We start from the raw sequence: 24,842 nt of genomic DNA, 5'->3' as shown, positions 1-24,842 counted from the left end.
CTCTGTTAGTTCTGTGGACCTAAAGGAAAGATGAAAACCCCAAAAAACGGCTCTGCAGCCTCAACATGCCTTTTTCCTACTGTCCTACAACACGGCCTGTTTCCTGCTGCTGGGACACACTTTCCAGTGTTGACAGAGTCACGTCAACTGGTTTCCATCTCCCACACACAACAGCCGAATTATTATCTCATGTTCTGGGTATTGATCAGCAGAATGGTTCACGTTTGAAGAATAATTGAATGAATGACTCTGGTAGCATATTGTAGCAGCATGTCTAGTTTCCATTTGGTAAGATTAAGAAATAATTAACCACCTGTCCTCCAAACCATACAACAATATAGGCCGTTTCTTCCTGGCCTCTAACACAGGAGCGTTTTCCTTCCTCATATCTAACGTCGTGGTTTGAAAAATGTTAAAGATAAAGATGTTGCAGATATTGGTTTGCACACTTTTTTCTTTTTTTTGTACAAAATGGCTTCTGCAGACCTGCAGCTTCTATAGCGATACAGGGTTACTCAGAAAACTCTTGAAATTCAAAATCAAGAACTGGCATCTAAAATAAAGTATAAATTATAGATTATCTCCATGGATTGAAGGTTAGGGTCTACATTCCCAACTCCAGTTTCTGTGGGGAAGTAAGAGAAGCTGTGGCGGGGTACCATATCCGGAACAAGAACACATTTGAGTTCCTTCATTTGCATTTAAAAAAAGATTTTGGTGCATTTTAGCTTTCAAGGAGGAATAAGCTATACACACGCGCGCACACACACACACACACACGCACACAGAGTGGACACCTGGTTGTTCTCCTCCAATCTGTCATTAGCCTGAAAGATGTCCAGTCAATTAGATTACAGGGCAGGGTGGAGTGCAGCGGGAACGTCTGATGTCCTTCCTGGGAACAAAAGGTAGTCGGCTATATCAGTAGAAAAAATACACAGTTACTGAGCTAATATATCAACTCATATCGTTCTTACAATGTCATTGTTTGTCTTGGAACTCAGTAAAGTGTGTGTATCACAGCTTGATGCATAATATACAGTGGCTAGATTAAGTTTACACACCCAAAGTTGATTTAAAAGAGGAAAAAAAAAAAATCTTTTGGAAATTGATCTTATTGCCTTAATTCAAAACATTTAGGAAAATCCAACATTTTAAGGACACCAATTTTCTTTGTGAATGAATAATGTATTCTAAATAAATAAATGTTCTTCCTTAAAATACAGGGGCATAAGTATACACACCTCTATGTTAAATTCCCATAGAGGCTGGCACATTTTTATTTTTAAAGGCCAGTTATTTCATGGATCAGGATACTATGCATCCCCCCCCCCCCCCACCCGTCATCACATACCCTTCATCATACATAGAGATTGGCATGGTGTTATTTCCGTTAGCTTAATAGCTGGTATGATTTGCATTGGGGGATGATCTCATGGAAAGTTCCCCATGCCTATCTCTTTGTATGATGAAGGGTATGTGATGATATGAGGGGTGGGGGTTATTTTAATTCCAAAGGCCAAGGGAACTTTATCAGGAGTCCTAGTATCCTGATCCATGAAATAACTGGCCTTTTAATATAAAAAAATCTACCTGCTTCTATGGGAAAACATAGGGGTGTGGACACTTATGCTCCCTGTATTTTAAGGAAGAACCTTTATTTATCTACAATACATTATTCATTCACAAAGAAAATTGGTGTCCTTAAAAGGATGGATTTTTCTAATTTTTTTTTAATTAAGGCATTAAGATCAATTTCCAAAAGATGTTTTTTTTTTCCTCTTTTTAATTAACTTTAGCATGGGGGTGTAAACGCATTCAAGCCACTGTAGCAGGTTGATCTAGTCCTGGGTTTAGGGCTGGGAACCATGGAAAGGGGAGGGGAGTCAGAGTGACAGACTAACACATTGTTGTTTTTATGTTTTTCATGAGATTTCTTTATCGTTTATTATCATTTAGCCTATTAAGCCTATCATACAGATTTCTAGTCTAGATGATTTTCATCGTAAACTGAAATGAACTGAAGCTAATGGTGGCCTGGATGTCGGACTGATGATGTATATGGTATACTTTGAAAAAAGGCCCAAAGCGTGGAAGCAGCGTTAGTTGGTCAGACCAAACCTCCACAAATAGGAGCCAGTTTACAGAGTGTTTCTCTCGTAACCGTTTCAGCAAACCTTGATGTTCATTTGCCACCGTGGGACAGCAGCTGATTTAATTCTGCCTCCACTTCTACTGAGCTCCAGGTGGCTACCCCGGTGACCCGTTCCCGGCCCCCGAGGCCCGCCGCAGCGCCCCTAAACCAGTCCAGAGCACTGGACCTGCATGCTTTTAATCACACCTGCGTATTTGTCATTAAAGCTGGAGTTAATGTTTCAGTGGATGTATGAGTTGACCGAGTTAATCACAGAGGTCAGCGCAGCCTCAGCGAGTCCAGAGTGTGTCCACAGGATGCTGTTAATTAAAAGTAGAGGAAGTAATGTTTTATCACTGTTCATTAAACCAAGCCTTTCACAAAAGTTAAATATTACACAATTACTGGCTGACAGGAGACTTTCTCTTCTTTCGACTGATTTCTGATTTCTAATTTACACACACACACACACAAATTCATCTGCACACACTGCTGTGACACAGAGCTAGATTTAAATCAGCAAAGTACTGTACATCTAAGTGTATATAAGTGTATATAAGTATATACAGTAAGTGTATCTTGTGTAACTGGTGATATTCAAATCAATATGCTTCCCTAAAAATATTGATTGTGGTGATTGATTAGGTATCTTTACCAGTGCGTGTAGAAGTCGTTTTTTTGTTTTCTGACTGCTTTTAGTTAGAATGTGAAATGAAGAACTAGACTTTTGCATTTCTGTGTGTTTTTTTTCTCACATTAAAAGGGAATTTTGATGCTGGTTTGTGGACCTAGTATTTATGGAGATATTTGTGATGAAGTCATAGACTAAATGATGGGCTATATACTGTATATAATAATAAAGCGAGATAGCAGGACATATATGTTGAATAAAGTACAGTGGCTTGGACTTGTGTGATGTGTAATTACTGTAAAAAGGAAAACCTTGAGCCTAAATATTATGTGGGAAAAATACGTCACACAGTGGTTTTGTGATTATATATAAACACAGCTGTAGAGTCCATACGCGAAGCATTTTGTTGGCTGCTAATCTGCTGTCCCACCACCCTTTCCAAACAGATATGTTCAACAGAAGCAACGCTTCTGTCACACAGTGCTACAGAGTTTAAGTTGTAATGAATAACCACCTGGGAGTGTTTGGCTCTCTGCACTGCAAAGAACACCCATCTTAATTACCATTTACTCTCATAGCCCGCTGCACCTTAAAGACCCTAATGTTAAAAGAGAAAACATGCCTGACAGTGTGATGGCTACATTGTTGGTAAGAGGCTTTATTTGCAGTGTAGTTAATAGCCATGTGACTCTGGTTCAGAGAGGTACACTGTATGAGCATTTGGTCAAGTGTGCAGATTGTGCACTATTAGTCTAGGGATTTTCTGGTTTAAGTGAAATTAACTTGGATGTATTTTGGACTGCACTAGTTAGACAGCAATTACACATATAGTACACAGAAGAAGACATGTCAACAGCCAGGGCTTAATTGACACTACACTGGTTTAGCTTTAGCAACAGGATACTTTATTAATCACGCAAGGGAAAATTACAATCTTTTCACTCTGTTGTGATTACACACAGGCCGGAATTACACACATGCTCAGTACCTATACATCTACCAGTCCACCACCACACTTTGGTCCGTATGGGGACTTGAACCAGCGACCCTCCAGTTCCCAAGCCAACTCCCAAACTGCTGTATAAAGAGCTCCTGAGGGACTCTAAATCACATCGTAGAAGGCAAAAGTTGGTATTTATAATTAAAAACATGCATGGAGTCAGAAGAGACGCCGTTAGCAGGTCACAGCATGTTCTTCTTGTGGATTGGTTGAAAGGAGTGTGCAACAGGTTGACCAATGAGCTTTTTCACAAACTTTGAGTTGATTAATTCATTCAGTTTTCAGTTTAGGCTGCGCCGGGCTGTGCTGTGGCCATGGCATGCAAAAACAATCGGTCTTGGCACGATGTGATAACATGGTCAGGGTTTTGGCCACCAGACACCCCAGGGATAGCTTTTATTTGTGTGAACATAAGTGAACACTGACATATTTTTGGGCCATTGACTCTTTTGGGGAAGCTGCACTGATAGCAGGACTGAGTTGGATGTTCTCTTAATGTCCTATCGCTGTTCCAGAAACTCTTACACACAAAGTCTTGCAATCATTGCGGAATTCATTTAAAGGTTAAGCCGGGGGGTTTATAAAGATGTTGTCAAAGGTGACTCAGCATGATGGATCGGTCTCTGTATCCACAGGCTATAGAGCAGATAGCAGACGCCTTAGGTAGACATTTGTGACCCATTACAAAACGATCCTGTTGAGCAACATTTCACAGGCGCTCAGTGAGTTCAGGTGGTGCAACAGCAACGATAGTGACTCATTATCAAACTATAAGAGGACAAACGGTAAAGATTAGCTCAATCAGGAGTGTGCTGCATTTCCGAGTCACGTATTAATATTTCTCCATTGAGTCTGTCTCGCACTTTTGTATTCATGGCCAACATGTCTGTATGATTGAAACATGTACACAAAATACATACAACATCCAAAGCATACATCCATTTTTCATACATACACTTGAATAAAATTCAAATGCACGCAGTCAGTCAGCAGTTTTTTGTATATCCAAATGATTTATTCTGTTAATGTGGCATATGGACCAAAGTAGGGTGGTGGACTGGTAGCTGGAGTTTTGCCAGTTCAACTCTGCCAATTTGCTCTTGAGCAAGGCACCAGATCCCCTTTCTATGGGCTGATATCCCTCAATTCAGGACTCATTATGAACTTGTTTATGAGTAATGTAAAGTGGCCCAGTTTGGTAGCTCTCACATTAAATGGGGCATAGTAATGAAGTTTACACGGTCAGGTGTCATAATTCTAAATATGTGTTAATTTTCAGTGTCAAAGAGAAGACTCTTTTTTGACTGTGCATGATTAAACGGCCCATCATACTGTAATAGAAGCTATCTAAGCTTTTGTTTTTCATGTGCGCAGTCCAACATTCAGTCTAAATGTGTCCTTTTCCTCTCTTTTTCATGTTGCGGCTGTTGGACTTTGCTCAACCTGTCAGGTAAGCAAATAACTTTCATCTTCATGTTTTCCACTTGTTGTTGCCATGAGTGTCGACTCTAAACTGAATCAACAATCCTCTGTCTTCACTAGACATTCATTAAAATCCATGCATGCATTATATCAATGATGATATTAGATTAGAGGGAAACTGGTGCATTACAAAATAATAGGACACTTCAAAGAACTAGAGGCTATAAATAAGCTTGGAGTAAGTAATTAATGGTACATGCTGCAGTTAGTGGTGGAAGATAGAAGGAAGACAGGGTGTGGGTGACTGGGTTTGTTATCTGTATGGCTAGAGTTGTGCAGTAGGAGGGATAAGAGAACTATATTATGTATGGTTATAGTGCAGGAGGACATCAATGACAGCCAATAATACCAGCTCCTGTCATCGCTCTAAAAGCAGCGCACTTCTTACCACAGCGGACTAATACTTAACGACGAGGATACAGGGGCACAGGAGGTGCACAGTAACAAACAGGCCTACATGGCAGCAGCACATTCTGTTCCTCTCCTCTGTCCTATAAGATACCTGTTATGCTGTATGATCTGATTTTATATCACCAAGATTCATGCACCGAGCACATGTTCAGTAACAACAAAGTACCTTGGCATTTGACTTTAATTATTTAATACTTAACCATTTAATTTAATTGCAGTGCAATATGTAATTGCATAACTGTGCTATACTTAATACGCAGGACTTTTGATACACCAATAAATATATTATTTGCATACTGTGTAAACAAACCCTTTATATTTCTTACTATTTTATATATGTACATAGTCCCCTCCTCTCTTTTTTACTTCTTCTTCTGCACTACTTACATTTTATATTTTTAGTTTTTGTGTTGACACTGTAAAGGTTTCTTGCTTCAATCTCGTTGCACAGGTACTGCACTTGTGTATAATGACAAAATGGCTTTCTATTCTATTCTATTCTATTCTATTAAGTATAGCACCATAAAGTATGGCACTGTAAGGTACAGTGAGTCACATTCACATTGAAAACTACACTTTAAACAGAAGTTATTGACGCCTACAAATCTGTATCTTCTTGTTAGATTAATTTCACCACACGTGGCGATAATATTGATAATTGGTAATATGAGCACGCGCAGATCTGCAGATGGAGGGAGATTATTCAGAACATTTTCACTCAGAGCTAACTGTATGTAGATAACATGTACAGGACAGAAATATTGGGATTTCTAGCTAATCAGAGGATAATTAGTTGTGCAACAGTAATTTAGTTATTCTCGCTGATTATTGTCTGAGTTTTAGCACTTTACTGGTCAAAAATATGCAATTGTTTTGGTTTGTTCGGCTTCTAAAAAAGCGTTAAATAACAGCTGTTTTTATTACCTGAGATATACTGTATGTTGAGGCCGATATCACCTCGGCAGTGTTTCATCAGCTGGACTTTGTAACTGGTGCTGCTCTTTGAATTACTTAACATCAGCTAAGGTTAGAATGACCTACAGTATCACACGCTTCATGTTTAGCTTTAACTTTTTAACTTTTTTTAAGAGCCCTAACCTCTGCCGATGAATAAATTAATGGAGCCCAAAAAAGCAAAAACAGGTCTATAAAGAGAACATTAAGCGCAAAGAAGCATTTTAATATCAGACGTCTAACAGCTGTTTGTCTGACATTGATTAACACCTCCGCTCTGGGTAGCGTTCCAACTTCCTCAGCAGGTCTATTTTGGAGCGCTGTGATAGGCTCTGTTGGAACTCTGGAAATAGTTTGAGATATGACACTTGCGCGCGTGTGCGTCTGTAGTGCCAGCAGTAACATGAGATGGCTCCCAGAAGACAAAAGGTGTTCTAGTAAATATTAAGGAGTAAATGATTCATTCTTGTAAATGTTGTAACCTTGGCAAAGTTATGTCACCCACCGTGCAGTACAGTTAGTTTGAGGACAATGTGCCATTTTGGAACTAGTGCAGTCAAAGCAAGCTCAGCAGATACTGAAAGGAATTTGCCTGGTAGATGGTGAAAACATAAACAATAACTGTAAAAGAAATAACATACATAAGTACATATGTCCATACATGTGTGATTTAACAAATAGGTACAATATAACTGTTTAACATAATAATGTATTAACCCAGCAAGGGGAAATTAAATGTAAATGTGCTGTATTTATATAGTGCTTTTCCAGTCTTAACAACTGCTCAAAGCGCTTTTACATCTACAGGAAACATTCACCATTCACCATTCCACACTGTGGCCGGGGCTGCCATACAAGGTGCCACCTGCTCATCAGATAACATTCACACTCCATGCACAGCACCAGGGGCAACTCGGGGTTCAGTGTCTTGCCCAAGGACACTTTGACAATGACTGCAGGGGCAGGGATCGAACCACCAACCTTCCAATTGGCAGGCAACCGCTCTACCACTGAGCCACAGCCGCCCCAAATTACAATGTTTTCACACTTACAAACAGGCCTGATTTACACACACATGCTCAGTATCTAAACATGCACTGATAAAGAGTGGGGGGGGGGGCTAACAATGGAAAGGCCCCCCTACCAGTTGGGAGTTTGGTGCCTTGCTTAAGAGCACATTGGCGGTGAACTTGCACCTCACCACCATACTTTGGTCCGCATGTGGACTCGAACCAGCGACCCTCAGGTTCCCGACCCAAGTATGCTGTATGGTTTAGCATGATGTGCAAAAATGTTGGAGAATGTGCAGAAAGTTCAGGATATATATTTTGAGAAATGGACAGGAATATAGTCCAGGATGTGTGGAGTTAAAATCCTGCTGACCTCTGATTCGTTAAAGAGAATCGTTACCATAGCGCGACATGCAGGCCTCCAGGAAGTGCGCCGGGCCAACCTGATCTCACAGAACTCAGTGAAACACGGCCCCTTAACTCCAAATCTGTGGTAAAAAATTCTCTGATGGGTCCACAGAAGAATTATGTAAAATGAACACAGCTCCTTAAGTTAAGGAAAAGGTCGTGGGTGGGCTCACATTTCGTTTACGTCATCCAGTGGGCCTGATCGGACCCTTCGGCGGGCTGGTTTTAGTCCACGGGCCGTATGTTTGACACCCCTGGCATACAGGTTGGGAGGATGAGCTGCATATCAGGTGTGTGTACTTATTGCATTGTAATAGTCAGCCTTTATTTTTCCAGCAACTTTCATGCAAAATGGAAATTATAAGTATTAAGTGGTTTAAATACTGCACACTGTAACAAATTCAACATAACATTTACAGTAACTTACTGGCAACGACTGTCCAGCAAGTTACTGTGAATTCTTTTTACAGTACAGGTACCATACTTCCTTTTACAGTGTTTTATGTATTCATTGTAAACTTAACATTTAAACCCGGTGATTTTAGTTGTATTTACAGTATTGCTTGTTTTACTGTCGAATAAATATTAATTAAATATTGTGATTCCAATTGCATTTACAGTGCTGGTTTATTTACTGTACAAATAAAATCAGTTAAGCACTGTTTTTTATGTATTGTATATGGCAATACAGTACTATTAACAGTATGTAACAGTTAAATAGTGTAAATTCAGTTTCTCACAGTACAATTTAAATAGTGTATCACTGTGATTTTTATTAGCGCATTATTAGAATCACCCATATTATAAAACATTTCAATTAACCCTTTTGCCAGCGTAGCTAGTCCAAGCCAGAGTTTAAAAAATTCAAAATCTCATGGTTGGTTTGTTCTGTTTGCTTTTTGAATTAAGCCGTCATGGTTAGTGTTAACTGTAGACAACAGGAAACGGGAACGGGATTGTGAACGGGAGGAGCACTTTACAGCATTCTACTGTAAAAATCATATACAGTAATGTTTCTGTGAAATCTAAAGTAAATAACTGTAGACCTCGCAGCCATTTTTTTACAGTGTAATCATACAGGCACCAGCAATCCACACGGGTTAATAATAAAATAAGTTAATAATTAGAATGAAATCAACTTGATTGGGGATGTGTAGAGGGCAGTTTGCTGCCGAGCGTGGGGGGGGGGGGGTGAGCCACTGATCGGTGAATTGACCTGAGTGTGTCAGCAGATCGGGGAACATGGAGCAGCTTCCAGCCGCCCGCTGCTGTATTGTGTTGGACACACTGCCTGCTGCTCATTGACTGATCATGCTGAGCCTGCAGTTACACTCTGGCTCTCACCACCACTGTTTGTGGAGGGGGGGGGCGGATTTCTTTGACATTTCTGGCTCTCATTGTGATCTTCTTTATCCCAAAAACCTCAATCATTGTACCTTTCAGTCATGGTTTACGGTTTTGTTTGCATCTAAATGCTGTAAAAAATGTACTCAAATTTCCCAAAAAGTCAGCAAAAGAATTTAGAAATAATTCCTTTATTTAAGTTTTTTTGCAGAGTGGTAATTATTGCAGAGTGCATCAGGCCTTTATTTGAACAGGCCCGTATTAGAGATGGCACTTACTCCAGTTAGACCCATTTTCAAAAAGTTTTTTAAATCAGTAATTTGGGTTTCCTTCAACCAAATTGTAAAAAAAATCAATGTGGATGGTTCCATGCGACGCTCCTCACAAGTTAAATTACTGATCAATTCACTATTTTCATTGAATTCGGGTGTTTTATTTCTTTTTATGGCCTTTTAAGAAAGAAAAGGCTTAAGAACACTGAAGAAAGTGACAAAAATGAGGGAAAAAAACACAAAAACGTCCCAAAAAAACGCATTGACATTGTAAAAAGTGAGAAAGAACTTTGGGAAAAGTTAGAAAACGTCAAAAAGTGACAACAAATGTCGGAGACAGCTTCAAAAACTTAACAACAAAAATGTCAAAAAAATGCTTTATTGGCATGAATGTAACAACAATATTGCCAAAGCATCATACAACCTACATAAGAACAATCAACCCCACACATTTCATTAACCAAGTGATTAAAGCCTAAAGTAATTAAATTGTGTGTATGTGTTAGAAAAATTTAAATATATTAAAAAATGTAAATAAAATAAATAAAGCAGGAAGCGTTTGTGTCTGTTGAAAAAATATTAAAAATTAAAATAAAATAAAGAAAAAAAACAGTAAGCGTTTGTGTGTGTTAAAATAATATATTAAATATTAAAATAAAAACAATTTAAAAAACCGTAAGCGTGCACGTGTGTGTTAAAAAAGAAATACATATTAAAAATTAAATCTTTCACTGATTATTTGTTTCCTTGGCGGATGTTAAGTGACCGTCAATGTAATCCAATACTTCCTGTACAGATGTTTCACATTAAAAGCCTGCCAGTAGTCTCCTTCCTGATAGGCTCAAAATGTGTGACATCAGCAGGAAGTGTTGCGTTTTGTTGACAGTAGCACTAACCTGCAAAGTGGAGAGGATTAGTAAAAGTGAAATTAATTAGCGAGTGAGAAGTATTTGTGTTAAGAGAAAGTGAGTATGACTGATGCCCTTTTAAACCAGCCTGTAGTCATTTGTTTCCCAGTTCATTTTACATATTTCAATCTAAAGTCTCTACACATCCAGTGATAGTCTGATCTGCAGCTGTCATTCCGTATGGATGTTTCTGTGTTTCCAGTGAGTTGAATCCAGAATGTTGAATCAGCTCCGAAATGTCTCCACCTCGGCAAAGAGTAGACACGCCTTCGCGTTATTCAGGTGTTTCTGGTAGTTTTGGCATTTTCGTTCTGGATTTTATTCACACATAAAAGAAGGTGCATAGTTGTCATTCCACCAAAACACAGCAGGACATTTTTCATCAGTGGCCCTGAGCCGCACAACGCACCCAGGCATTAAGATGGAAATTAGTGTGTCACTAGGGATTAAGATTTTTTACTAATTTGTGGTAGATTTGAGTGGAGGCAAGGAGACAGCAAACTCAGTACTGGGACATTGAGCTGGAAAATGGGACAGGAAGGGGAGGTGGTGGTGAGGTATGTTAATCTATGTAGCACACCTTTTTTGAGGCTTGGGCCATAAAAATCTATTTTGGATGACAATGCAGGACATGGTGGCTTTCATGTGGGCATAATTAGAACAGCAGGCCTTGAGAGCTCAAGTACAAACACACAATAAGTGTGGGACAGCGTCCATGTGGACACATAGGAGAGGAAAAAGGCCCGGGACTGGGAGAGGGGCTGGTGGAACTGCTCCCAGTCTGGATTGGAGCAGATTTGCAACATCAAGTAATTATTAGTTGTTTCCCATAATAGTTCTGTGTTTTTATTTTTTTATTGTATTTTTTCACACGTCATGATTTGTATAATTAAACCCAATTTCATAAGGTACAATAATCATATGTAGGCCGCGTGGAATGGGGAGCCTCAAATAAGCTAAAAAAAACTATTTCAGAGGGGGCCCTATAATATTAATCATACAACCAAGAATATACAGACATTAAAAACTAATATCACAATAGACTCAACACAGACAAATACCACAGAATAAAATTGATCCAAGTTCAAATGTAACACTTAAAGAATACTCAACAATCATAAATTGCAATGTTTCCTGACTTTTCTTGATAGAGGCTCAACAGATATTTTTATTCATCCAATATGAAAACATTTGAATATAGTTGTGTCTGTAAATTCTCTGGATGTGGTTGTGGTGAGGTCATCAGTTGGAGCCAGTGTGCTGTGTGGTGTGTGTGTGTGTGTGTGTGTGTGTGTGTGTGTGTGTGTGTGTGTGTGTTGTGTGTGTGTGTTGTGTGTGTGTGTGTGTGTGTGTATATGTGTGTGTATATGTGTGTGTGTGGGTGGGCTGGGCGTTGGCCGTGTTTCTGCACAGCTGTTTTCTCTCTTGTGATAATCTCAAGGACCAATAGACAGACTTTACAGGAGCTTAGTTCACTGTGACTACCCTTTCAGTCCTGATTAATAGTCCTTGTTGTATTGTCCAAAAATAAATGTGGTCTTGGATATTATTGCATACGCACAATATATATGTATATATATATACATATATATTCGGACCAAAAGTACGGAGTGTGGACTGGTAGCTGGAGAGATGTCAGTTCACCTCCTTGGCACTGCCAAGATTCTCTTGAGCAAGGCACCTAACCTTCAACTGCTCAGGGCGCTGGTCCAGCACTAGCAGCCCCCCCCCCCACACTTTGAAATCCCTCCATTAGTGCATGTATAGGACCTGAGCATGTGTATTTCCGGCCTGTGTGTAATAACAACAGAGTGTAAATTGTAAATTCCCTATAGGGGATCAATAAAGAGTATAAATTATTATTATTATTATTATTATTAAACAACATTGCAGTTGACCTGCTCACCCACTGTCTGTGCTTTTTGTGAGGTAGTAATTAGTCATTCGTTTGGAACTCAATAATACATGTATTTAGGGAAATACACCATGTCAGCACAGAATAAACGGAAGAATAAAGTACTTTAAAGTAGACTCGGGGCCCCTTATGTAATAAAAAACCCTGCTCCAAGTTTCACCTCAAGGCCACTATGCTATCAGTCCCTATTGTGACTTAGCTGTGCATTTTGTACTACTAAACACAAGGTGGAAGAACACACCATTATTGTGGCCAGCACGAGTGTGGTCACATCTGAAGAATGTATTTGTCCCAGAAAGCAGATGCACTGTTGCATATTAATATTACAGCAGCAGAATAGATCAGAAGGACAAGGCTCTGATGATAAAAGGATGGGAGGGACAGCGTGGTGATGTGGTGTCTGCAGTGATTTACTGCTCCTTGTATCTGTCGTTTTGGCCGGGGGCCATGTTGGCCTTTGAAGTGGCCCAGATGAAGGAGAGCAGTGAGGGGAAGCTGCTTCTGACGGCCGAGGTCATTGTGTTCCAGCACAGAAGCCCTGGTGGACACGTTGATTCTTTTACCTCCAGCTCTGCTACTGCAGGTGTTCCTCACACACACACACACACACACACACACACACACAGACATTGCTGTAACAGTTCCAAATTTTGCTGTTCAATTAATTGTCTCAGTTATATCACTGTCATGTGACATAGATACTGTAATGAAGTAACACAAATACCCATCCGTATCCTATTAATAATAATAATAATAATAATAATAAATAGTAATAATAATAATAATGTATACTTTATTAATCTCGCAAGAGGAAATTACAATTTACACTCTGTTGTTATTACACACTTTACACACAGGTCTGAATTACACACACATGTTCAGTACCTATACATGCACTAATGGAGAGATGTCAGAGTGGGGGGGGGGCTGCCCATGGAAAGGTGCTCCGAGCAGTTGGGGGTTCGCTGCCTTGCTCAAGAGCACCTTGGCAGTGCCCAGCAGGTGAACTGGCACCTCTCCAGCTAGCAGTCCAGCACCATACTTCGGTCCATATGGGGACTTGAACCAGCGACCCTCCGGTTCCCAACCCAACTATGAACGTGTATAGGTACAAGTGCCAACAATAACAGTAAAAATAATAATACAAATATAGAGAATGTGGCTCATGCATCTCTGCTCTGTAAGAATACAACAGACTTACTCTACTTAGTCAAGACAGTGATTATATCTGTCCTTCCTCACTAATATGATGAATAATGATCATTCAGAGGCACGACTCACTCACCTTTTCACCAACACGCAGTTCGCTGTGTGGGGTAAACTTGAGAGGAGCATCCAGGGCTGTTGTCAAGTCTACCTTTATCAAGACAAGTCCAAGACCAGGACTAGTCAAAACTTGGTCAAGACAGAGCCCAAAGAGGTCCAAGTCCAAGTCTAGACTTAGTCCAAATGACAGACAGTCAAGAGGAGAATCCATAGTACAAAGTGCTCGTTAACATTGTGTCTGTGACCAAAATGAAAATGATTGATACTTGATGATTGAGGTATAGTTTTGTTTTGAAGGAGGACGTTACTTTAGAAAAATAGCATGTAGTGCTGGACTTAGTCAAGACCAACTGGAATATTTGGCAAGTCCAATGGGCGAGTGCGAGAAAAGTCTGAGTCCAAATACCAACGAGTCCAAGAGTCCGAGACAACAACAAAAGAACGTCTTGAGTCTGGACTCAAGTCCAAAGTCCAAAGCTGGACTCAAATACTACAGCCCTGGGATCAGCTACGCTATCTGACAAGACGGTGGACAGCCAACTTTAACCCTGCACTCGTCTTACTTTAAACACCAAAAGAAGATCAGTAGAAAATGCTGTGTATATAATAATATATTTTGCTATTTCATTCGGGGGACCTGTTGGAAATACGTGCAGTGGTGATTTATTGTGTTTGACTGGTTCATGGTAGCACTGTCAAACGATTAAAATATTTAATTGCATGAGCGTCATAGTTAACTCGCAATTAATGGCACGTTTTTATTTATTCTAAATGTCCCTTGATTTCTTTTTTGTCCCATTATTTTTTTCTCATTTTAATACTCATCAACATGGAAAAGTGGATTGGCTCGCATTGTGCAAATGCTTTTTTTTTTTAAATTGAAAACATCATTGGCATATAGCCTACTGTAGTGTTCAAGACCCCCCCCAACCTCAGTATAACCCTACTGTAGTGTTCAAGAACCCTTCCCCCCAACCTCAGCATATAGCCTACTGTAGTGTCCAATAACCCCCCCCCCCAACCTCAGCATATAGCCTACTGTAGTGTCCAAGACCCCCCCCAACCTCAGTATACACCCTACTGTAGTGTTCAAGACCCCCCCAACCTCAGTATACACCCTACTGTAGTGTTCAAGACCCCCCCAACTCAGTATACACCCTACTGTAGTGTTCAAGAACCCTTCCCCCCAACCTCAGCATATAGCCTACTGTAGTGTCCAAGAAACCCTCCCCCCAACCTCAGCACATAGCCTACTGTAGTGTCCAAGACCCCCCCCCCCCCAACCTCAGCATATAGCCTACTGTAGTGTTCAAGACCCCCCCCAATTTCACACTAACATTCTCGCATTGAGCAATAATCTCTCACATGGTGAAACATTGTCCATCAGTAACAGGGTGAAAGAAATACTTTGACAAGGGGGGGGAGTTGGCATCAGCTATGTGCTTGGCTATCTTATGGGGGGGGGGGGGATCATCATCAGTTGTGTGCTTGGTATTTCAGACTGGACGTGCTGCGATGATATGTTGATGACGATGATGTGTTCACACAGATCACTTTGGTCTTCTCAGTGGAATATTTGGCAACTTTTAAAAAGCCAACTTTCCTTTCAGAATCTTATTGGCGTCCATTTTGGCCGTCTCACGCTCGCCATCCACTCAAAACATAACATTGCTGGGGGGGCCTCTAGCCCCTCTAGCACACCCATTACTGGGGGGGCCTCTAGCTCCCCCAGGAAGAGGGTGGTTTGAATCCAGCATGCGGCCCCTTGCTGTGTGTGGTCCCCCGTCTCTCTCCCCCTTTCATGTCTATCCACTATAATTAAGGGGAAAAAATGATCTTTAAAAAAAAAAACAGAACATTACTACTCTTCAGCGGCGTGTGTGTGGCATGCCTGTTGTTTAGTTTTCTGTCTAGCTAAAATCCGGTGGGTGTTGTAGTTTTTCTAACATACTAGTTGGTTGCAACAGCATGTGAAAAAAAACTACAAAATTTGGTAGGCCAAAAAACCCGCTAATCTTGCGATAAAAAAATTGACGCTGTTAAAAAGGATTTGTGTTAACGCCGTTAATAACGCGTTTGACAGCGCTAGTTTATGGTATACGTTATTTTTAAATGTTATCTTCAAACCATCTGGCTGAGAGAGCGAGGAGCTGAGACAAAGACGGTAGTGGACACTGTAGCAGTTAGCACCAGGAGTCCTCAGTGTCAGAGGCGCTTTTATCTGTCTATTTATCTTTTATCTTTTATCTAACATGGATTTCCTTTGTGGAGCACAGGCCTCAGGATTAACCTTCTGATACCTCTTTCTTCCAGTGATTGACGACAGGCAATAAGGTGGAAAGATCATGGGAATCCTTTAGGCCAGTTTGTCTCATTGTGCTAAACCTGCTGCATTGTCAGTTATATCATATCCAATTTACTGGGATCTTGTGTCCTAGCCTGTACAGAAAGCAGCGAAGGTAAGTATGGTCTGACTTGGCATGATCAACCTGGAACCATGTGAAAGCGTATCAACAAAATGTAAAAATGTCCTTATTACAGCAGCAGCATTTTCTTCAATAACAGCAAAAAAACAGAAACACACAAACAAGTAAACACACAAGAAATACAGGCAAAAACATTAGACAATGATTATATGGTAGACTGAAAGTAAGCAAAATGGCGTCAAATAAAGGTATTCTAAAATGCGGTTGCCACGATACAAGAAACAATATTGCGGTGTAAGTGACGTTAAAATTAAATTGAATGTGTAGTTAGAGTAATAAAGCAAGAGTCGGTAGCATGATATAAATGATATTAACCTGTGACATTGCAGTGGACACTGGAGCCTATCTGAGACGGATCTATTGTTTGCATGTGTTGTTCACTGCTGCGCTTTCTACTCAAAGGTTTAGGCCTTAGGTTTCCAATAATCATTGAAACTATTATGAAATCATTAGAAATCCTAAACATATAGTCGGAAATTACTTCTAATAAAGGAAGCCCAGTATCCTAGATATGACATTGAGGTTGGGGTTCTCAATGGTTGGTCATCACATGTAGAGCCGTTCCACTCAAGATTCAGTCTTCACTTTCTCTGGCGCTTCCACATCATGTGAGCCGAGCTCCCAATTCTTTAGTGACAGATACATTTTATTTAATATTCATATTCATTCAGTTTTTGTCTATAATGAACTTTCATACCTTGCCGTTTTTTTTACTTTTAGCATAGCTGTCTGTGTGTGTGTGTGTGTGTGTGGTGTGTGTGTGTGTGTGTGTGTGTGTGTGAGAGAGAGAGACGGAAAGGCACCAGCAGAGTGTGTTAGTGGTGGCACTTAGCCAACTGGATGGTTGCCAGCGTGACCCCTTACACACACACGTGCACACACTCAACACTTACATATTTTCACATTTACAGAAGCCAGCTGGGATTAGAAATAAAAAAATAAACAGTCTCATCTCATTATGTTTTTCTGAGATGGCAGTCCTGACCTGACTTAGTTCAAACTTAAACACACTTTATGATAATAAATCTGATTTCATGTCATTTTTACATAGTAAGTCAGAATAGAGATATGTCATGTCAATATAGTGTATAATATAATGGCTCACAAATATGACTTATGTAATCAGTGATATTAGAGCTGGGCAATATATCGATATTCTATTGATATCGCGATATGAGGCTAGATATTGTCTTAAATTTTGGATATTGTAATATGGCATAAGTGTTGTCTTTTCCTGGTTTTAAAGTCTGCATAACAGTAAAGTGATGTCATTTCTGAACTTACCAGACTGTTGTAACTGTTCTATTATTTGTCTTTACACACTTAGTCATTATACCCACATTACTGATGATTATTTATCTAAAATCTCATGTTGGAAATATTTTGTGAAAGCACCGATAGTCAACACCACAATATCGTTGTGGTATCGATATCGAGGTATTTGGTCAAAGATATCGTGATATTTGATTTTCTCCATATCACCCAGCCCTAGGGGATATACATTCAATGTTCTGTGATTACCCACTCGTTCTCCTGCTTACTGGTAGAGTCTTTACTGGGTATGCAATAGCAATAGCAATATTTTTGCTCAAATAATTCCCTGTTGCGTATCACTGGGTGAGAAATCGTTTTTATTGCTGTGTGTTTCCTGGGTTTCTGCCTCCTCACATGCAGCAGTAGGATGCTGGAGTGCAGAGAGCACAAGACCATCCAGGCGCTTGTGTCCAAGGTGCTTTACCTTCTGTAAAAAAAATGAAAATGGACTGAAAGCCACCAGCAGACGGTCTGGATAGCAGACTATAGCCCACGTATTTTTTTCTTGAAATACTGTGACTTTATGCTATTTAATTTTTGTATTATTACAACTTCTCTCAAAATATCAAGACTTTATTCTCACAATCCGTGAGATACATTTTGTGCAGAATTTTTTGAACATCTTGTTAAGACTCACCTGATGACATGGGTCACATGCACATTTAAAGAGCTTTCTTCCCCAAGCAAATGACACAAAAAGGAGAAGAGTAAGTCATGCCTACATGTGTGTTGACTCAGCAGAGATAACTTAAATATTTGAGAGCAGTACAGAATATCTGAGAGCCTGACTGCATTATATTACATCATGCTTTTGGGTTTTGAATTGTCTCCTCTATTTACACCTATAATTGTGCAAAACATTTTCTGGAGGAAGACCCCTGCTTAATATGTAACCCTAACCCAATGTTGAGTTGAAATGAAACCCAGGAGCCCATCATGTGACTTTATGCCAAACATTTTTTTTTCACTGAAGCAATGTGACACAGTGAATCATCTCAGTTTGTTTGGCTGCTCTGAAAACAGATAGCAGTGTGTTTTCTGACAGAGAAGATGCTCTGGTGTGTTTTCTGCCAATAGTACAGTTTCACTTAATAATTTAAAGTCTGACTTTCTAAATCAAAATCACGAGATAGTGTCTTGTGATTACTTTGTCTCTCATCACTTGAAAAGCGCCTAATGTTGTTACATATTTGTGACTATTTTTGACAGTTGTTCACATTTGAGTCCCTTTTTATTGCCATTTTCTCTCTTTTTTTACACTTTCTTTCAAGTTCTTTTGACAATTATTTTTCGTCCAAATACTATAAAATTGGCAAAAAACACCCAAATTCAATGAAAGTAGTGAACTGATTATTAATTTAACTTATGAGGAGCGTTGTTGGGAACTATCCACGTTACTTCTTTGGAATATTTGTTTGAAAGAAACCCAAATTTCTGATATGGAAACGTTTTGGAGAGGGGTCAACTTTGACCCGAAGACAACAGGAGGGTTAAGAATTCTATGCAAACACATGAGAAAGACACCTTAAAATAACTGCAGCGACCACACCAGCTTCACAGAACAGACCTTGAGTCAGAGATAGGGTTCCTGGGGAAGGAGAAAGACCAGGAGGCATTTCCAAGTTCAATGTCAGCAGCCTTCCCTCGGCTGACCCCGCTGACTGACAGGCGGGGGGGGGGGGCGGCAGGTTCAGCTGAACCCGGTGTCCTTCAGCCTGCCTCAGCCTGTCTGTCTGCTCGCGTACTTCACACAGAGCGGGAAAACACAAACAAAGCAGTGGTCAAACAGACAGGAATGCTGCCCGCCTACTTTTCTCTCTGCTTCGGAGCCGGCTGCATGAAACCTTGACAAGTTGCGGTGGTGGGAGAAGTATTCAGATCCTTTACTGCAGTAAAAGTAGTAATACCACACATACAACACCAATGCTGCTTAAGTAGACGTCTGTAATGGGAAATGTACTTAAAGTATTAGAACATGTTGGAGTGTAAAGGACCCAACCAGCTGTGTGTTTAATGGTCTCATCATCTCAGCTGGACCTGTAGGCCGTTATATTGTTGCTAGGTAACTAGTAACTAAAGTAACTAGTAACTAAAGCTGTCAGATGAATGTAGTGGAGTAACTAAAGTAACTAGTAACTAAAGCTGTCAGATGAATGTAGAGGAGTTACTAAAGTAACTAGTAACTAAAGCTGTCAGATGAATGTAGTGGAGTAACTAAAGTAACTAGTAACTAGTAACTAAAGTAACTGGTAACTAAAGCTGACAGATGAATGTAGCAGAGTAACTAAAGTAACTAGTAACTAAAGTAACTGGTAACTAAAGCTGTCAGATGAATGTAGCAGAGTAACTAAAGTAACTAGTAACTAAAGTAACTAGTAACTAAAGCTGTCAGATGAATGTAGCGGAGTAACTAAAGTAACTAGTAACTAAAGCTGTCAGATGAATGTAGAGGAGTTACTAAAGTAACTAGTAACTAAAGCTGTCAGATGAATGTAGTGGAGTAACTAAAGTAACTAGTAACTAAAGTAACTGGTAACTAAAGCTGTCAGATGAATGTAGCAGAGTAACTAAAGTAACTAGTAACTAAAGTAACTAGTAACTAAAGCTGTCAGATGAATGTAGCAGAGTAACTAAAGTAACTAGTAACTAAAGTAACTAGTAACTAAAGCTGTCAGATGAATGTAGCGGAGTAACTAAAGTAACTAGTAACTAAAGTAACTAGTAACTAAAGCTGTCAGATGAATGTAGTGGAGTAAAAAGTAGAATACTTCTCTCTGAAATGTAGCGGAGTAGAAGTAGAAAGTGGCATGAAAAGAAAAGACTCAAGTAAAGTACCCGAGTACAATACTAGAGTAAATATACTTAGTTACATTCCAAGTGAAGGTACTGTGTATTTCAATGATTTTAACACAAGTAGATTAACTGTTTCATTTCATACATGTTCAGTTCATTATAACCATGTAGAAAATGAAATCAGTCCCTCTGTGCGGGATCCAGGCAGAGAGTGGGTGGACAACAGGTTCACCTGGCTGGAAAAGGAACAATGTAGTAGTACAATGTTTTCCTCTGAAGTAGAAGTACACAGGGAGGAAGTAATATACAATTGAGTTGCTTTGGGGTCCTTCTGTCAATCATTTTGGGGTAGAATGGTTCTGGAGAAAGCTGCAAGCAGCAATTATGACCAGGTACTGCACTAGTTAATACAAATCTATGTGATACTTAGCTTTATATTAATTTATTTGTATATCTTTATGCATATATGTATGAATGTTTGTTTGTTTTGTATGTCTCCTTTATGTTATATCTGGGAGTCAGTTTTGTGTCTATGTATTTGTTTGTGTGTTTAGTTTGTAACCCTCTTGTAATGTGTTATGTGTACTTTTTAGCTGGACCTTGAGTCTGTAAATAAAGTTGATATATATCCTTGTACTTTCTGTAATAGTAGGTTTTTTAAATTATAGAATTTTATTTCCACTTTGGGAATGATTTCATCATTAATAACAACTTTTTATAGTCATAATGTATGTATTGAAGCCAACTGATATCTTTGGAGAGTTAAGGGATTCAATTATAAAAGAATCCTTTATATTCCTTTTACTGTGAACTTCTGTGTACGGGTTGGTGTGTGTGTACATGTTAACATGTGTGTTATTGCCTCTATGAGCAAATGCTCATCATTGTCTCTGCATATATGCCTTTGCACTCCATGGGCCTCACAATTGATCCCGCCGCATTGTCATCCGCTGTGCATTTGTGCACTTAACATTTTTGCAATGGCTTGCTGTTCCTTTACCTTTCGATATTCCCCCCACCACGGACTGCCTGCAGCGCACCACTCACAGTGCACTCACGCCCCCCAACCCAAACACACACACACACACACACACACACACACACACACACACCCTTCAGAGTGCTGACCTGCTCTGCTCCTTTAATACTGGTGACAGCTAATACACTTCTAAATGATCAGTTATTATCTCTGGGGCCTCGTCCACAGGGCCCCACTGATTCCAAAGGTCATGCCTCTGTCTTCCAGTATTGATTAAGTGGGCCTGTTAATGTGGCTCTGGGCCTTACTGAAAGTGAACATTGCCACTAACATATTTCCATCAGCTGTATCTGGATGGAGAGGCCCATTTAAAAGCCTCTTTGACACCGCCGCTGCCCCAGTGAATAGAGCAGGATGAGGAGCATAATGGGTATGCCAATAAGGAAACTAGTGCTACTAAAATATACAGAGGGCCCCAGGCTGACAGACACAAGGAGATATCCTGCTGAGATATTATAGGGTTGTATTCTCAGTCTTTATATTGACCTTATTTATTTTTCCAAATAAAGCAAATATGACTGAGTGACAAAAAGACCTCAACATACTGAACAACAACTGAAGATAAGAACAGAGCTTCACCACTTTGACAACAAATGTATTCTTTTCGACAATTTGGTATTGCATTCTATAATTATACATAATGCACAAATATTACAGATGTTCCAGCACAAATTCATGCCACAAACAGGAGCTACAAACACAAAAAAGGCTAAAATAATGTGTTTTTTAACCCTAGTCTAAACCCGCAGGTGGGGCCACCGAATTATTGTTAAAAAATTTAAAAATTAAAATGTGTTGACACGAATCCAACATTGTATTTGCAAATATAAATCAACCTATATGTGAAGAAAACCTACTGAAGATAGGCTTACTGGCCTATAGCTAGTCACTAAGGCCATCCACATTAAAACATGATGTATTAAATCATGCCAACAATTATTATTTCATTGGCTTAGCATTCTATGCAAAAAAAAAGGGTTGTAAAGGGTTCAGTCCGCTCTACACTAATTAATGTAGGCCCAGTGAATTTTTATACAATTTAATACAATTTTTGCGATGTAGTAGGGAGGCCCTGCTCCGACTCTCTTTCAGTTAAAGGGTCCTTGGTCTAAAACTCGTTGTGTGTTCAGTTACATAGATAACATTTACCTTTTTATTGTTTTTCTGAGAAAATAGCCAGGTAATAACCACATGCATGAGACAAACAGACAGAAGTTGAAACGGTCGCACTGTAGAATACAAAACGGTACAAAGAGCAAGTGAAGTTTGGTGCCCGTGGGGGGCCAGCGGAGGTGTAAAACAGTGGCAGTGTGTCATTTTTGTCGAGGTTGTGTTTTTTGCTGATCGGGCAGCACGGTGCAATGTGACATATAGCTAGATATAGAATGGGTAAATTTCCATGTTCAATGGACAGGCTCATCACAATAGTCTGTGATCCGTTGTTTCAGCCGGGCATCTTTAACCCTTGGGTTGTCCTCCCAACGTGAAATTTTTGACCCTTTTTCTGACTTTTTGTTTTGTTTTCACTAACTACTTTTTGAGATTCATGGTCATGGTTTATGTGCAATCCTACCCAATATTTGAGTAAAACAAATAACAGAAATTTTGAACTATTTTGACTATTAGGATCAAAGGAACTTACGTTGAGTGGATAAGTTTAGTCAGGAAACTGAATTGTATTTATTGATTATATTTATATTATATTGTATTTATTATATATACATCAGAAATCAGAATCAGAAATACTTTATTGATCCCCGAAGGGAAATTCTATGTTGCAGTTGCACAAATAGTATAATATACATAGCTAACATCTCACAACACAGATGTTACAGAACTTTGTCACTTTCCATTCACATTTATGTTCCTTGTCCCCAATTTCCTTTTAAAACAGCACAAAACAGCAGCAAGAACATAGAAAGAACACGCAAAAATCAAAAAGACAACAGTTTATCAGCAAAAGGACCACAATATAGAAAGATAACTATTCTAATTTGTTACAAGCCTGAGAACAACTACATATAAATGGTGTATAAGTGTACAACAGAGGGATTAAACAGTCAATCAGGAGAGACACGTTTGCAGATATGCTCAATAAAATGTCAAAGTCTTGGCGATTAGACTCCATCGCTATACAAGTTTTTCGTATACCTATATAGGGGTAGAGAACCATCAGACCCCCCCGATGGAGTCTAGACACCGGTGGTGGTGATGAAGGAGCTCGAAGACCAGACCGAAGGAGGCTCCGGACCGGTCAGCTGGAGTAGATGACTGGAGGGGGGAGTGGGGAGGGGTGGGTGGTGGGTTGCACTCTTTGCCTGCAAAGACAGCTGATAGCAAAGGGAGAAACAGATTATCTAAAGCAGGATTGGGAGTCGGTGATTGGCCCTTGCAATTTGTGTATGATTCTGATTGGTTAAGCAGGAAGGTGACCGCCTCCACGAGCTGATTCCATTTAGGAAGAGAGTAATGATTAAATTAGGTCTTCCTGAATGACTACGCTGAGCTATATTTAAATCTGGAGAGACTAGTTGCAGATATGCAACAGCAAAAGAAATTATTAGGATAACAGCTGACTTTATTTAGGAGTGCACTGATTAAAAGTTCACACTGAGCTACATTAGATGCTAGGCTACTACATATACACTTTCCCTCTTTGGTTGCATTAACTCAGGCTGCACCTGTCAGCCACTCAACTCAATGTCAAAATGAGACACAGCTGTGGACAACACAGAGCGGACATGACAGGACTTGAGCATTCTGTATGTTTGTGCTTCTCTGCACAACTTCTTCTTGAAGGGTTTGGATATGAAAAGCTGATGCGATGGGCATTTGGTCCAAGCTGACACAGACATACCTCTCTGACGCACCTGATGTGGAAAAGCTATTCCTGTCCATAAAGCCGCTTCCTGATATTGTTCCAGCAGCCCTGAGTCTTTGTGTTGAGATTGTTGAGGTTTCTGAGATCGTCTCCAAGGAACTCGTTTTCCTCGTCTTCGTCGACCATCGTCCTCAACAACCCCACTGTTCACCTACACTGTAAAAACAAAAAGAAAAGCAATATTTTGGCACCTGGGGCGCCCAAAAAAACCCGGTATAATAACAAAAAATAAAACACCGTAATTTTCCATAATTAAAATACAGTTTATGGCTTCAATTTCACATTAAATCATGTGTATTTCTTGTCTTTTTAATGTTTAATTAAGGCCATTTACAGCTGTTAAAACAATTGTCTCTATTCCCTTATTCTATCTAACTTAACAAATGTATTTACAGTAATAAACTTGAATTTAACAGTTGGATTTATTAGAGATTGCATATTTGTGAAATACTGATAAATGATTATTTTGCAGAGGTATTTCAAAAAAGAATTACGTGCAAACAAATGAGTTTTCTGTGAAAAAAAAATAACTGTATGGTTATTAACAGTTACATGTTTTCTATGTTATTGTCAATTCACTCTATTTTTTGAAAA

The 24,842-nt window shown here is 39.5% G+C and overlaps 1 protein-coding gene across 1 annotated transcript in view; it reads left to right on the top strand.

Annotated features, from left to right (window-relative positions):
• arid3c (AT rich interactive domain 3C (BRIGHT-like)) overlaps nucleotides 1-24,842 on the top strand; it is a 92,112-nt gene that overhangs the window by 38,464 nt on the left and 28,806 nt on the right. The gene's annotated exons all lie outside the window — the stretch shown is intronic.

The sequence above is a fragment of the Etheostoma spectabile genome, chromosome 5 (assembly GCF_008692095.1).
Source record: "Etheostoma spectabile isolate EspeVRDwgs_2016 chromosome 5, UIUC_Espe_1.0, whole genome shotgun sequence".
NCBI classification, from domain to species: domain Eukaryota; kingdom Metazoa; phylum Chordata; class Actinopteri; order Perciformes; family Percidae; genus Etheostoma; species Etheostoma spectabile.
Note: the sequence above shows the minus strand (reverse complement) of the source record. Positions and strands in the feature narration are given on the sequence as shown.